General features: G+C 42.2%; 1 long non-coding RNA gene across 1 annotated transcript in view; it reads left to right on the plus strand.

Moving 5' to 3' along the window:
* Positions 1 to 15,171, plus strand: part of LOC138294206 (uncharacterized) — a 54,597-nt gene extending 39,426 nt beyond the window's left edge. The window contains exons 2-3 of the long non-coding RNA XR_011203268.1: positions 5,614 to 5,689; positions 14,933 to 15,171. This is a non-coding gene — a long non-coding RNA (uncharacterized lncRNA). The remainder of the gene's footprint in view (positions 1 to 5,613; positions 5,690 to 14,932) is intronic.
* The last annotated feature ends 631 nt before the right edge of the window (positions 15,172 to 15,802 follow it).

Raw genomic sequence — 15,802 nt, forward strand, 5'->3', positions numbered from 1 at the left:
GCTGGGGTCCCAGGTATCATGGTGCCAGTCCCCTGAGGATTCGGTTGGGTAGTGAACTGATCGATGCGCTGTTAGGACAAGGGCGGCTGTCTGCTGAGTCTGTCTTTCCCCATGATGAGGCCAGATGGACTCTGTTATCGCAGGTTGTAGTGCATCATTCCTCAAGCACTGTGGCGTTCGTGAGGCATCCACCACTGATTACCAGAAGGATATAAAGTGATCTCTCGTGTTTCAGCTGCGCAATTGCTTGTATCTAGTTTGCTCTCAATGGGGAATTGCGCCCCATGTCATACCTGGGGGTACATGGCCCCATCTCAAAGAGCCAATGGATATGGAGAGGGATGGAGGAGGCCCAGGGATCACTCTGGGCCAGTCACCCCTCACAGTCTCCCCCTCTCCTCTTAGCAACTTCATCTGGGTTGCAGTGGGCTTACAGTTGTCTTTGCACATGCGGTCCTGTCTTGGCTGGCTATCGCAACTCACCGACTAGTTGGCCGGGTGTCTGTTTGTACTCTCCAACTGGTGACAATCGCAGCTCAGTACTATCCAGGCCATGACATTGGGGAGGAGAGCAATGCGTGGCTTCACATCAGGCCACTGCTCCTCATGGGGCCTCTCTCTCCCACTGGCGTAGCCTGGTGTCTGGCTCCTGCCAGAGTGCCATCTCTCTGGCCCCCAGCATTGGCCCACGTACTCGGGCTCTCACATGCCATGTTGCCCCGTTCAGGCCCCAGCCATAGGTCAGCCACTTGGTCTGGCCCGTCAGTCTCTTTTGGCCCATTGGGGGAGCACTCAGCCTGGTTCTCACCTCCTTGGCCTTCTCTGCTTCGCAGCACTTGCAGCCTGCCAGGTCGCGCCTCTGGCCTCCTCTCTCCACAGGGTCTCTTACTGTGGGTGTCTGGACCCATTTGGCCGCCCCACGAGCAGCTGGGCCGTCACACCTCAATTGCCGCATTTCAACTCTCGGCCCGGCTGCTCCTATCGGGCCCAAGCCCCAGGCTGGGCTTCATCATCCCAGTGGGTGGTCCCAGGCATCACAGCTCCTCTCTCGGGGAGCTCAAGGGGCACCGATGTGTCAGTCAGGGTGCCGGGTACGGGTCACCAGAGTCAGTAGCGACGGGCCCCTTCTTGCTCCACTGCCCACTCGGGCTCCAGCCGCGGCCAGTCCCAGCTCACCCTCCTCTTCAGGCCCAGATAGGAGCCAAGGGTCTGGACCCCACCTCATCAGTCCTCTTTATGCTGCAGCCTTGAAGTCAGCTGATCTGCTCCTCCGTTGTCACCTCTCTCTGGGGTCACTTACTGCAGGTGGCTGGTCCTGTCCAGCCGTCCCGCAGGTAGCCGGGTCTTCGCACTCTTGACTCCTCGGCCCAGCCATCCCATCAGGCCCGATCACGGGCAGGCTCCACCGCTCCTTTTTCCTACCCTTTGGTCACCTCAATACCCTCTTGAATCTGTCAGGAGGGGACACAATAGCGCTGGATGGGTTCTGGTCACGGGATACTGAGGCTTTATGGTGGCAAATGATGGAGGGGTATGGAGCATTCTTAGAGTGCGACCGCCATCTTGACGCCTGAGGTCATGCCCCGATTTTTGTATTTATAATACATTGAATCTGCGTGTAGTCTACTTGTTAGTTTATGTTTAAATTTATGGATGGTATCTTAGTGTTATGATGGTTGTATTGTATGTAAGTTTTGTGAAGAACATTTATATTTGTATTGCACTGTTACATTCATATTTATTTCTTTATTATGCTTATAGTCCTGATGAAGTTCAATTAAATGAAATGTGTTGGCCATGTCATTTTAACATAATAGGAATTTAATGATGAAATCATAAGAAATACTCATGATAATTGAAAAGACTACACTTACAATTTGATGGGACTTTTTCTGTTGATTCACATGTATTTGGGTTCATACTGATCAAAACTTGCTTTAAAAAAACTATAACATATCATGACATACTATGCCACATTGCACCACAACATCCTTGCATCCCAACCTCAAAACTGTTGTTAATGTGACACCCACAATGTTTAACATACACTAGCCTTTCCTCTGCATTATTAACACAAAATTATCACAACAATAGCACACAATTGCAAACAAGTTTCCATTGTGCTCCTCAATGTTCATGAAAAATATCCCTAGGCACTCTGGTCACTCCTTATGTAGTGTCTGCACATCATGCACAACTGAATCAGGTTTGGGTAATTTTAGCCATGGGCAAAAGGCCATTACATGGGTTAAGCAATGTGTGCATTCATGCGTTTGTGCTGATGACACACATTCAATGTACTGGGAACACTTCAGTACTCCCAAGTCTGTCCTGCTTCATCAAAGCCATTGAACAAAGTTATGAGTGGTGTTCCTCTTACATAGAGTTAAATTATTATTCAAAAATGTGTGTTAATCAGTTCCACTATTTTAACCTAATTGATTTTTAGGACTCTTTCTTATATTAAGGTACAGCTATCCACCAATTATCCATTTATACTTCTAAGCTCACTGTAGCTTTCTATTGTGAAAAATGTACGCCGACCATGCTCTTTTATTGATATACCTGAAAATAATTTATTGGAAAGCTTCACTGATTTGGCATAGTTTTCCCAATCTAAGTTTAGATTTCTCTTTCATGGTTTGCTCTGTTTTTTTAGGTATACCCATTTCGGACCTCCTTCTGTGAGTCTCAGTGCCTTTAAAATTCTAACCTTGTTACACTATCCATTTTAGCAACGTTCTTCACTGACCTAATCATTTTTACCACTTGCTTTTCTGTTTAGTCCTCCCACAAATGTATAAACCTTCTAAAGGGGTTCTCCTAATTTTCATACACACCTCTTCACAATTACTGATAGAGAAGATTGTCCTTCAGAAAATACCCTTTTCTGGCTAATTTAATTACTCGTTTAAGCAACTGTTGCATGATAACTGTACCCATATACTTCTTTACTTTAATGTTAGTGAGCTAGCCCAAACTCTAAGAAGAACTAGGTTCAAAATAAATGGTGTTTTAGCTACTACTTGCTCCTATGTTTAGGAACAGTTGCAATGTTCCTGTCAATATATGGAAAATGTAAACCACCAGCTGCACCTCTTTACGTTATAGCTTCTGAACAGCATCAGATTAGGGGCTCATTTAGAATTTGGATGTGCAGAGAAGGATTCAGGCCGGTGGTTGAATAGCCACCATTTTTATAATATTGCTGATGAAGTCTGCTATTCGGCACAGAAGAATAACAGCCATCAGTAATCTTTATATACTGGTTCGGCTTTTTTCTATCCCTGTCAGTGAACAAAACTGTATGGTCTAGGGGGCCACCGATTTTAGAGTAATCTTCTGTCTTTGAGAAAATATCCAACTATTGTGACAAAGGATGACAATGCCAAATGTGAATGAGAATGGTGGACATCTGTCAAAGTTTAATGGAGAATCCCCCAAGACACACCTGCAGAACCCCAACAGATTGTAAGCATCTCCCATTTCCCCAACAATGCTTTTCAAACCATCAACTAAAACCATGTTATCACTCGTCATTATCTCAGATGCTTGCGTCATGCCTCATGGAAAGCAATCATCTGTTATGATGAGCAAAACGACCCCCCCCCTTCAGAGAAAGAGCTGCAAGTAGTAATGGATGAAATTGTAAGGTTGTGCTTCAGTTGTTGCAGGTGCAAACTATAACCATGATTTGGGATAGGGAAATATGGCCAGAATTGTGGAAAGGGCAAATGCTGTTTCCAATGTACTGTGCTCAAAGAAGGACACCCATTCCCTCAATGCTCAGTCTCACCAAAATGCTATGGAGCAGGTGGTAGTTCTTCCCAGTACCCTTAACCTCATGGTCTGGGAGAAAAAAGGGTTGGGGATTCTGAAGTTATCATGGATATTGAAAGCAGAGTGAACAGTGATAAGTACAGTATAAATGTGTTTCACAATTGATAGTGACAAGATTTCTATGTGTGCTTCTGGCTTGCTGTCCAGACATGTCATGTAAGCAAGTACCTGTTGCGCATATTTTTTCACAGTAATTGACAATGCATGATAATCCAAGGCTAGTGTTACATCATGTCTCACTGCCAGCCTCTTCCAAAAACTATCAGCAATAAATCTGGTACGAGTTTCATACACTGGTATTGAACTGGTACCACTCAGCCAGGGAGCATAGTATGGCCCCAAGAAAAATGTCATAGATATATTAACGATTGACAAGGCCTGTGTTAAAGTGCATATTCTTTATAACAGCAGACCATGTTGGATGTGAAGGATATGTGCACATTTGCAAAGATATAAGCACAGTGCAACAATAAGAAGTTGCCTATAAGTAAAAGTAAAAGTTCCATAAATTCTACTGTGCTTGTTAAGAAATTTTATTGGAGAGAAGTAACTAAAACAGTTAAGTAAGTCTACAATATGTCACTATGTATACCATTATTGCAAGAGCCAAACTAGTACTTTGTCAAAAATACACACAGTAGTAGTGGATCAATGTGTAACTCAAACATCTTATGCACAACTGTTCAGAACATCATGAGCACCTACAGTGTGATGTATAGTTTGATACCTGGATAGTTAACCACATGTATAACTTTGTCTCTTGACAAGGTAAAATGACTGTAAAGATGATCACAAGAAAGCCATGACATGCGGGATAGTACAAGTATCTCATATATAAACTGATTAGTAGTCAATTAACTTATCAGTATTTGTCCCTAAACTTGCTCAGTGTATTGACTGACAAGATCTGACCACAAAAAGTGTTGCCATGCATGCTGAGAAAACTGGCATGGTATGTGAAATGAATGCAAGAATAACACACAATGACTTCAGAGCACATCAGACATATCCCAGTACAAACAAATAATGTTTGTGCATTAGTAACTTCAATTTAAAAAACACTCATCACCTTAATACCAGCTAAGTACAAATACGAATACCATATCTATGCAAGGAAAAAACACAGTCCTACACAACAACACTATACCACACATCTGTTGCAATGTTACTCTGGCTTCCGTGTCATTATACAACACAACACACGTATATCAATTATATAACCACAATAAATAATTTTGTTTACCATTAATAGACAAATTCCCTCATTATTTGAGCTAACTTTCAAGTATTTTGTAACAAGAATAACATTATGATTGACAGCATGTAATTAACTCTGAATGACTTACGCTCACATATTTCCACATCAATATCATTTTAAAATATATCTATAGTTTTGAAAACCATCTCCAATATAATTTAACTCCATGGCTTGCACAACTGTGGTGATGATTTTCACGATGCCAATACAGACCCCTTCTACTAGTGATATGCTGTCTAAAATATAACAATTACAGAACAATGGCCTTGCATCAGGTATAGGGGTTTGGAAGATCCTCAACCAAAACCTGTGCATAAATATTTCAACCATGCTTGAATGTATCTGAAAGGAGTGCCACAACGCATGTGTAATAGTAAGCATTTAATTGTAAGCCGTGTGAAACATTAACAATGTGTGGACATCATAGGTAATGTCATAATGTGTAAGAACAACCACATAAGTAATCATTTACTGATGTGACAATTCACATATTTCTTTCCACTCCTTTATTGCAGGTGCCAAACCAAGACAACAAACAAATGCCTCACTGCTGTATACTTCATCAGAAGATAGAAATTAGATAACTTCAGGGTGAGTTACGTAAGATGAAGCACTAGGCACATCAAGTTGTTTATGCTAGTATCTATTTCCTCGTCCAGATAACAATAGCACAGCCACATGCAGCAGTGTCTTTCCTCACCCTTCCACCACCAGCATCAGATAGGCTACCCCTGACTCTCACAATCTCTACTATGCCCATCAAGGTTCTGACCCCCCAAAAAATCCCAGCACATACCAACATCTGTGTCACAAGGACATTAGAGATATGTGGCTACCACATCTGGTTCTCAATCTACCATGATACGACTTGCTATTAGGAGGGAGGTACAGGGTATTGGGTCTGATGTCATTAACATTCACCAAAAATTGATTGTGGTGAAAGAAAACTTGACAAGATTATTCACTTGTGAAAGGTTCATCATGACCTCTTCGAGCAGGAGCCTGACCTCGGGAGACTGCAAGGTGAGTGGATGAAAGACTTTCATTTTTTCTTGGTGGCAGTTTTCTATGGTCAACCATCATCTATTACCACTGTGTCCCCTGCAGCATCACAGGCTGTCAGGAAATGGAGAAAGCCACATTGTTGCCAAATGCAGTTTCTGACACCTATCCTACTGTTTCTGTTCCCACCCCTTCACTGGTGCTATGGGGGCATCAAGCTGCAACCCAACACAAAAAAATCTACAACCACTCAAAAAGAACAACTGAAGTTGTCATGTGTGCTCTGCAGTCTAGTCACAGAATGTATTCTATCAACATTTTGAAAACACATTTCCCTACCTACTCTGGACTTTAATGTCTGTTTTCGGCCTCCAAACAATTAATGTCTCATTCTCAAAAATACTTTCATCATTATGTCCACCTCATTCCTCGAGAACCATTACACTGACAAAATAACTTTTGTTACTGGGTATTAAAATAACACTACTCTTTAAAATAAATACACAGAATTTAAAAATAAAATTGTATTGTCTGCTTTTTCCATTGTCTCATGTTTCTCAAAGATCAACTTAACTTTTAGTCAATTGACATACATCAGCACTATGCGTTTTTCTTCTGAATGTGAATGCATTATTTGGAAATCTCTGTTGACATGTACACGGGTTTCCAGGTGCTGTACTGACTGGATCATTGATTTATTTATTTAAAAAACACATGGCTACAAGGCCAAACCTGTCATATAATTATGTTGGGTGATGACACACCAAGCAATTAAACATTTGATATTTTTTTTACAAAAAGAAGGATATGTAAATAGTCATCATCACATAATTGGTTGGTAATGCATGTATTAGTCATAAACAAGAATAAATACAAATACTTCATGCTACAGTGTGTGCAACCAATAGAAGTGGCTTTGAAGAAATTAAGAAAGTAAGCATGTTTAATGTCTATGAAGTCTCTGAGGGCAAGATGTGTATCTTACTGTGGATTGTCAAGTAACACTGAAATCAGCACCTTTCATAAGGGGACATTCTCAAACTTTATATCACAATAATATCAATATTCATATCAAATTAATCATGTGATACAATGTCTACATTCCGTGGGACAGAGGTAGACAATTTAAAATAAAATCCATCACATGGCCCAATTTTCTGACAATAAATAATGTGTTTTCTACATAAATGAAAATTAAGTTAAATATAGTGTTTGTCACATGGTGTACCAGTCACATATGTTATATATGTTATAAGTCATCATACATGAATTACAAATATGTAGACACGGGCAGAAATTAAGTTTTCATTTGAATCTGACTTTCATAACAAAAATAAAATATAACAATTAGCTTTTCCTTCCAAAGTCTGGAATCAGTTCCCTCACAAATTACAAACTAGCAACAACTTGCAATTTAGAAAGGCCCTTAAAATCTGTTGGTTCCACAGATAGTGTGCTACATATAATGCAATTCAATTAGTGATACCAACCACATGTGGTATTTCTCCTGAACCATAAAATCCTGTCTTGAATCTGTTCAGTGAAGCCAAATTCACAGCTAAATATATATAGACCTGCATCTGTTGTAACATCGCATCAAGGAACTGGTTGAGTATGTTGGAAACTATTGGTTGTTAAATGCTGTTTTATTCTGACACAGGCTTTTGGAATTGTAATTGTATTTATATAGCGCTTACCACCCCTGGTGAGGTGTAGACGTGTTTCTCAGCAAGTAGCATGCTACTCTGGAACCCAAAAGGATTAGTAGTGGGTTAGCATAGGGAAATGTGAGTTAATTAGAGCAGTGGACAGGAGAGTCTGTTAGTTGATTTGATTAGAATAATGGCGGGATAGAAGAGGGTGGAATCTAGAAAGTGTTAATTAGAAGATCATAGTAATAAGATGAGGTCTGGGATGAGTAAAAATATATGGAGGAGGGAAGAGTCTATTAGCTTTGCACTTTGTTCTGTGGAACTATGAATACAGTGAACCAGAGATCAGCCAGCTTTGGTAGATGTAGAAATCTGTAATACTGTAAATAAATTACTTAATCACATCCTATGTTTAATTCAAAACATGTTTTTTAATGTTCATGAGCGTCCATTATCAGTCATGTCAAGTAGAAAAGTGAAAGAATAGAACAGTTTAGAACACAATTATATGGACACTATTATCCAATAGCCAAATGCTTATTTTGTACTCTAATGGAAGTTTTCCACCCAGCCTTCTTAAGGTCGAATGCTACTCATCCTGAATATAGGATACAATATGGTAGAAAACAAAAGTGGTTATGTGTATTTTAATTTCAATGGAAAAATACTTTTGTAGAGCACATTTTGTGGGTCATTTGATAAACATAAGGACTGTGAGTTCCACCTGCTCATATTTCTACAGCACACAAGGGGCTTTTAAAATGGTTTCTTGTGTGATTCTTTGTGAGTGCTTTCGCAACACGAGCTTCTGTCTTCTTGCCTTAAAATGGCTACAGTTTTGTCTTATCAGACAGAACCCAATTGTGAGATTTTAAGTTGTTGGGTGACAGGGGTCTGAGCTCTGGTCAAGCAGCAACCACAATCCTTTTCAGGGTGAGGCAGAAGCCAATTCTAAATTAATCTATGCTCAGCCCTCCGGATAGCTTGGGACAGAGTAGTCAGGCTTAATTTAGAGGCAATGAGTAAAGTATTTGTGAAACACTTAAAAAAGTAATAAAGTGAAAACACCACGCAAAAAAGGATCCCACACCAAGTTAGAAAAATATAGAATATTTCTCTTAAATAAAATAAGACCAAAATGATAAAAATACATTCAATAGAACCGGAGATATGCAATTTCAAAGATTTTAGTAGAATAGCTCCAAAAAGTACAAAGCACCAACTATGAATAAATGATCATGCGAGTCCGGGGCAAATTCATAAGTTCAGGTCGACCGCGATGGAGCATGGGCCGGCAACAAGAACCCAGTTAGACCAGCTGAACAGAGTACCTTAAATTCTGGTTTATGGAGAGTTATGAGGAATCTCCTTTGAGATGTGCTGCACAGCCAAATTGATGCATTAGTTCCAAGATGTGGCAAGGATGCAATGTGAGGGCCTATGTCGTTGTAGGGGATCCTGTCAATGGGGCTTGCGATGTGAAGTCTGACAAAGAGGATGCAGCTTGCAGTTGGAGTGATGCATTGTAGGAGGCTGGCCTGGCTTATAGTGGGTACCTGATGGTACTTACACCTTGTGCCAGGTCCAGTTATACCTTATTAGTAGATTAGTGTGTTCTATCAGCTTAGGCTGATAGAGGTAGCTATAGCAGAGCAGCTTAGGCTGAACTAGACAAGCTCCTACTACACAACTTATATCACATAGCACTATATCATGGGAAACACAATACTGAGAGTTACTAAAAATAAAGGTACTTTATTTTAGTGACAATGTGCCAAAAATATCTTAAGTAAAATACACAAAATATACACACAAACCAAAATCAGGTAAGTAAAACAGTCAGAAAGTAGTGCAAACACTGTAGAATACAATAGGATGCAAAAAACCTAGAGGCAGCACAAACCATAGATTATGAAAGTGAAATGCAAACCACAAATGGACCCCTAGGCTAGTGTATTGTGTAGAGGGTCGCTGGGAGTGTAAGAAAACACTAAGGGTGTCCCCACCCCAAGACCCTGAAAAGTAGGAGTAAAGTGCTCCTACTTCCCCAGAAACACACTAAAGTCGTGATTGAGGATTTTGCAAAGACCAAAACAGACTGCAAAGCACTGAAGATGGATTCCTGGACCTGAGGACCTGCAAAGGAAGGAGACCAAGTCCAAGAGTCGTGAAAGTGTCCAGGGTGGGCAGGAGCCCACTAAACCCCAGATGAAGGTACAAAATGGCTGCCTCCGGATGGAAGAAGCTGAAGATTCTGCAACAACGAAAGGTGCTAGGAACTTCTCCTTCATACAGAAGATGTCCCACGTAGTGCTGGAAGATGCAGAGTTGTTTCTTTGGTAAAAGACCACAAACAAGCCTTGCTAGCTGCAAAGGTCACGGTTGAAGAAAAAGGGTGCTGCCTGGGCCCAGGAAGTACCAGGATGTCGCCACTTGGGAGAGGAGACAGAGATGGCCTCAGCAACATAGACTACTGAGCACTGCGGTCGTCTCAAAACTACAAAAGAGGGTCCCACGAAGCCACAGGTCAACTCTGGGAGTTGAGCAATGCAGGACAGAGTCCTGGGGACCTGGGCTTGGCTGTGCATGAAGGGCTCCTTGCAGAAGTGCAAAGAAGCCCTAGCAGCTGCAGTTCACGCGGTGCACAGGATTACTGTCTGGAGAGGGGAGGCAAGGACTTACCTCCTCCAAATTTGGACAGTTGGAATACTGGACAGTCTGGGTCACTTGGGTCCACCACTTGTGTTCCAGGGGCCACACTCATCAGGAGTGAAGCTGAAGTTTGGTGGCTGCCTGAGCAGGGGGAAGGTTCCGTCGACCCACAGGAGATTTCTTCATGGCTTCCAGTGCAGGATGAAGGCAGGCAGCCCCCAAAGCATCCACCACCAGGAAACAGTCAAAAAGCCATCAGGATTAGGTGCCACAATGTCGCTGGTAGTCTTCTTTCTACTTTGTTGCAGTTTTGCAGGCATCCTGGAGCAGTCAGCAGTCGATCCTTGGCAGAAGTCGAAGAGAGAGGTGCAGAGGAACTCTGGTGAATTCTTGCTAGTCGTTATCTGAGGAAAAGTACACTGGAGAGACCCTAAATAGCCCTCAGAGGAGGCTTGGCAACCTAGTCAGGTAAGCACCTATCAGAAGGGGTCTCTGATGTCACCTGCTGGCACTGGCCACTCAGAGGCCTCCAGAGTGCCCTCACACCTCTGGATTTAAGATGGCAGAGGTCTGGGACACACTGGAGGAGCCCTGGGCACCACCCTTGGGGTGGTGATAGACAGGGGAGTGGTCACCCACTTTCCTTTGTCCCGTTTCGCGCCAGAGCAGGGACTGGGGGTTTCCTGAACTGGTGTAGACTGGCTTGTGCAAGGAGAGCACCATCTGTGCCCTTCAAAGCATTTTCAGAGGCTGGGGGAGGCTACTCCTCTCCAGCCCTTAACACCTATTTCCACAGGGAGAGGGTGTAACACCCTCTCTCAGAGGAAATTCTTTGTTCTGCCTTCCTGAGACTGGACTGCCCAGACCCCAGGAGGGCAAAACCCTGTCTGTGGGTTGGAAGCAGCGGTAGCTGCAGAGAAAACCCCTGAGAGCTGGTTTGGCAATACCCGGGGTCCATGGTGGAGCCCTGGGGGATGCATGGGATTGGCACCCCAATACCAGATTTGGCATGGGGGGACAATTCCATGATATTAGACATTATACATGGCCATATTCGGAGTTACCATTGTGAAGCTATATATAGGTATTGACCCATATGTAGTGCACGATGTAATGGTGTCCCTGCACTCACAAAGTAGGGGAAATTGCCCTGCACTATCTGGGGGCACCTTTGCTATTGCAAGGGTGCCCTCACACTTAGTAACTTTGCTCTTAACCTTCAGCAAGTGAAGGTTAGACATATAGGTGACTTATAAGTTACTTACGTGCAGTGAAAATGGCTGTGAAATAACGTGTGCGTTATTTCACTCAGGCTGCAGTGGCAGTCCTGTGTAAGATTTGTCTGAGCTCCCTATGGGTGGCTAAAGAAATGCTGCAGCCCATAGGGATCTCCTGGAACCCCAATACCCAGGGTACCCAGGTAACATATACTAGGGAATTATAAGGGTGTTCCAGTGTGCCAATTAGAATTGGTTAAAGTGGTCACTAGCCTATAGTGACAAATTTAAAGGCAGAGAGAGCATATGCACTGAAGTTCTGATTAGCAGAGCCTCAGCGACACAGTAAGGCACTACACAGGAATTTGCATTTAGGCCACAAACTATGAGCACTGGGGTCCTGGCTTGCAGGATCCCAGTGAGACAGGCAAAACACATTGACAAATAGGGTTTTCACTATGAGCACTGGGGTCCTGGCTACCAGGATCCCAGTGAGACAGTAAAAACACCCTGACATATACTCACAAACATGCCAAAAGTGGGGGTAACAATGCTAGAAAGAGGCTACCTTCTCACATGCATTGTTCCCTGGAACTGCAAAGCTGTGATGCAGAGTCCACTGTCATTGTTGGTGCTGCCATCAACAAGAGATGCACCAAGGATAGATCACACAAAGGCAGTTCTGAAGGAGATGCGGGTTTTTGTGATGGGCCCAATCCACCCACCAGTGGAGATGCGTCCATTCTGCTCTGGCTTGCGCTGTGCAGCAGGGGAGATGCATCGGTTCTGCTGGATCCACAGAAGCTGGAGTTTAGCATTGTAGGGGCACTACTTGGCAGTGTAGACTCACGGATGGCATTGACCAGGTGCAGATGCAAGGTTGTTAGACGCCAATTATGTCCCTGAGGCTTCAGGTCAGAAGGCCAGCCACTTTTGGTTCCAAAGATGCAGGTCCAGTCCTCACTCAGGCAAGAGGGCAGCAGGCTGACATTGCTTGAAAGGTCCAACTCTCCTGTCCTGTTAGAAATACACAGTTATTGGGGGGAAGCCCACTCTTAAGGTTTGGACTTACTTAACCTCTCCGAATTTATAAGACTGACAAAAGTAGAGTGTGTCTAACTTTCAGATTAAAAAGCCAAGTTTGTTTTTATTTAAATGTTTTAAATGGATTTTTTATTCTTCCAATGAGTCATCCATTATACAGCACCTATTTTCCACATGAGCCCATTCCATTTCTTTCCATTGAAGTATATCACAATAATATTATATATTCTGTTCATATTTTTCACATTGTTAGTATGTCACAATGTTGGTATGTCATAAATAGGTAACACATATATTGCCCCCTATGTGGCTGTGTTGCCTTGTGCTTTTTCAAGGCTAAAAGCTAAAGAAAAATATCATATTTTTAATTTTGCAAACACTTGGGTGTGTCCACCACCATATATGGGAAAGTGTTACACAGAGTTACCTCGATGCCTAGTGTTAGGCATAGGTCATGCATAGTCCACCAACGTGGTTCAGGAAAGCACTATTATTTATATTTCCAAATATGTATTAATTAAAGAATAGGCAGGCAAGAGAGCAGAAGGCAACAGCTCATCACAGCAGGGCAGCAGTATTTCAGAGCAGCAGTTCAACAGAGTGGCAGTCTTTCAGCAGCACAGCAGTCCTTCTTCCTGGCAGAGTATCCACAGGTCCATTAGTGTACTGAAGTGGTGGTGTCGGAAGTCCAGTACATATACCTAGTAGTGCCTTTGAAGTAGGAAGAATCTTCTAGAGGTGTGCCTTTGAAGTGCACAGGTGTCCTGTATTCCTGGCCCTGGCTCCAGGATAACTACAGGGGGTGAGCAGCCCCTTGTGTGGAGACAGGACACATCCTATTCAAGTGTAAGTGGGGCTGGACCCAGTTCCTCCCTCCCACCCTCCCAATGATGTTCCATCCAGTCACCCCTAAGCTCCTCATTGTGTGTGGCTGTTCAGGAAGAATGCACAAAGCTCCCCGTCTCCCATTCCCAGTCATGTGACCCAAAAACAGGCTGCAGGCACCGAATGACTAAGGCAAGAAAATGCCAACTTTCTAAAAGTGGCATTTTTAAATTTGTAAATGAAAATTCAACTTCACCATCGGTTAGGATTTTAAATTCTAATTCCAGAGCCACCAAACATGAAATGGTGACCTGTTCTCATTTGGAAATTACACTTATAAAATGTAACAAGGTAACTTTGATCTTATCCTACGGCAGAGGAAGGCCTTACAGAGGCATCATCTGTACGGTGGATAATGGTTCTTGTCTGCTGTTTTATCCTAATACATATGGCTGTGAGTTGTCTTGATGTAGCATAAAAGCTGGAGATGACTTATAATGGAATGTATACTGTACTTCCTTTAAAACAAAGATGTCCAGACATAGAGGGCCTTAATTACTTTTTTGCAGATACAGGAGATTTTTAAAAAAAGGGGTGTGTCCCATCTATCATATTTACAGTGCATTGCTTGCAATGGAACAACCCCTAATATGTATTGCATGTCCCACTTGGCAAAAATATAAATAAAAGTCCAGAGTGTCATAATATGTTGTGATGGGTGGAAGTCTGCCATGCAGAGCAGTATAGGCTTAAATAATGCTGTAGGTTTAGCCTATACTGCTACACATAATATAGAAGTCATTATCATCTTATGTTAAGCAGCTGGTGTTAATGAAAGAAAATGACAACAAATGTCTAACCTCTCCACTAGAGTTTAATGCTGGATAAGCAAACATGAAAGTGTACGATATGTAATCATAACCACCATTTAAGACACATCTACATAGAGTCCTAGCAAATACAAATATAGGCAAAGGGAGGTTTAAATGTATTCTGTTCCCTTATTCACTGACATGCCTAAGCATATCAGCAATGCAGACACAGGTTTCATGTTATTATGCACTGAGACGTCTTAAGCATAGTTTATATAAATGCCGTTGGGCTCTGCACACTGACATACTGGGCTTGCCAGTGTGATCAGTAGAAGAGACTTCCAACAAAGGTATATATGTACTACAATTATTATTGTAAATTATTATGCATTTTTATATATCTTTACTACTTTATTTCTTTGTAAAACAGTATGTTTATAGTTCATTTGAATAAATAATCCTAAATTAAATGATATTACATTTTATATATTGGCTTTGAACAGGTATCAGTTGTCACTCTGTTAGTCATGTGTGTATGGCATGATGTATAACAGTACATCTATGTTGCAATATTTAAAAAAAAAAAAAGTATAGATAATGACATTATGGCAATGGTTGTGCCATTTTCAGATTCCACTGGGCAAACAGAAGGCAATGGCAGCACAGAATTTGTGGCGAAACATGAGATGACACATAAGTCCAATGGAGGTGGAAGTGGAATAAGGGACTCGAGGCATACAGGATGATGGAGCTGGCATGTCATCAGAGTCACAGGATTAATTACCTCACCCTGGCCCGTATCTTTTGGTGGTGACTGGGAGAATTACATCTACTTCTGGAGCTGTCACCACTGCCATTTCCCTTGCAACGCCAGGAGTATCTAGCATTCAGCCAGTAGACACTAAGCTGAGGTCTACTTTGTTCAGGCACTCTACCCCTGCACTCACACAACCAACGCCCTTTTTCCCTGGAAGCAATGCGGGTTTAAAGGGACTTGTGTGCTGGGCAGAGAGTGGTAGTGGCTGCTTATCAATTTGAGCTTGTAGATCGACAGGCTATTCCACTTCCAGGAGGACGTCCATTCCGAATGGCTGACCAGCACAAGAGGTTTCTAGGTGCTATTGTGGCCTAGAAAACCAAGGCAACACCTTCCCAGTTCATACTGGTATGCTCAAACATCCCTGAATTCCCCTTGTTTACCCTTTCTTACTACCCATAATTTTGGTTTGTTATATGTTTAAATACCCAAAAATAATGTTGATAAGAAGATAGGGTTGTTTGTTTTCATTGTAATTTTAAGTATACAAATACGATATTGGGTTATTGTCCATTTTCTATACATTCTAATGCATATTTTTTAAAACTAAAGTAATATCCCTTTATTACTACACTTTCAAATGTGGGGGTAGATATGTGTGTGACATGTTGTTACATGTCATTATCACAATTAATGCCTAAATTCAGTTAAAATGCAGACATTGACCATCAAAAATTAAACTC

This window comes from Pleurodeles waltl, chromosome 4_2, assembly GCF_031143425.1.
Source record: "Pleurodeles waltl isolate 20211129_DDA chromosome 4_2, aPleWal1.hap1.20221129, whole genome shotgun sequence".
Taxonomy (NCBI): Eukaryota; Metazoa; Chordata; class Amphibia; order Caudata; family Salamandridae; genus Pleurodeles; species Pleurodeles waltl.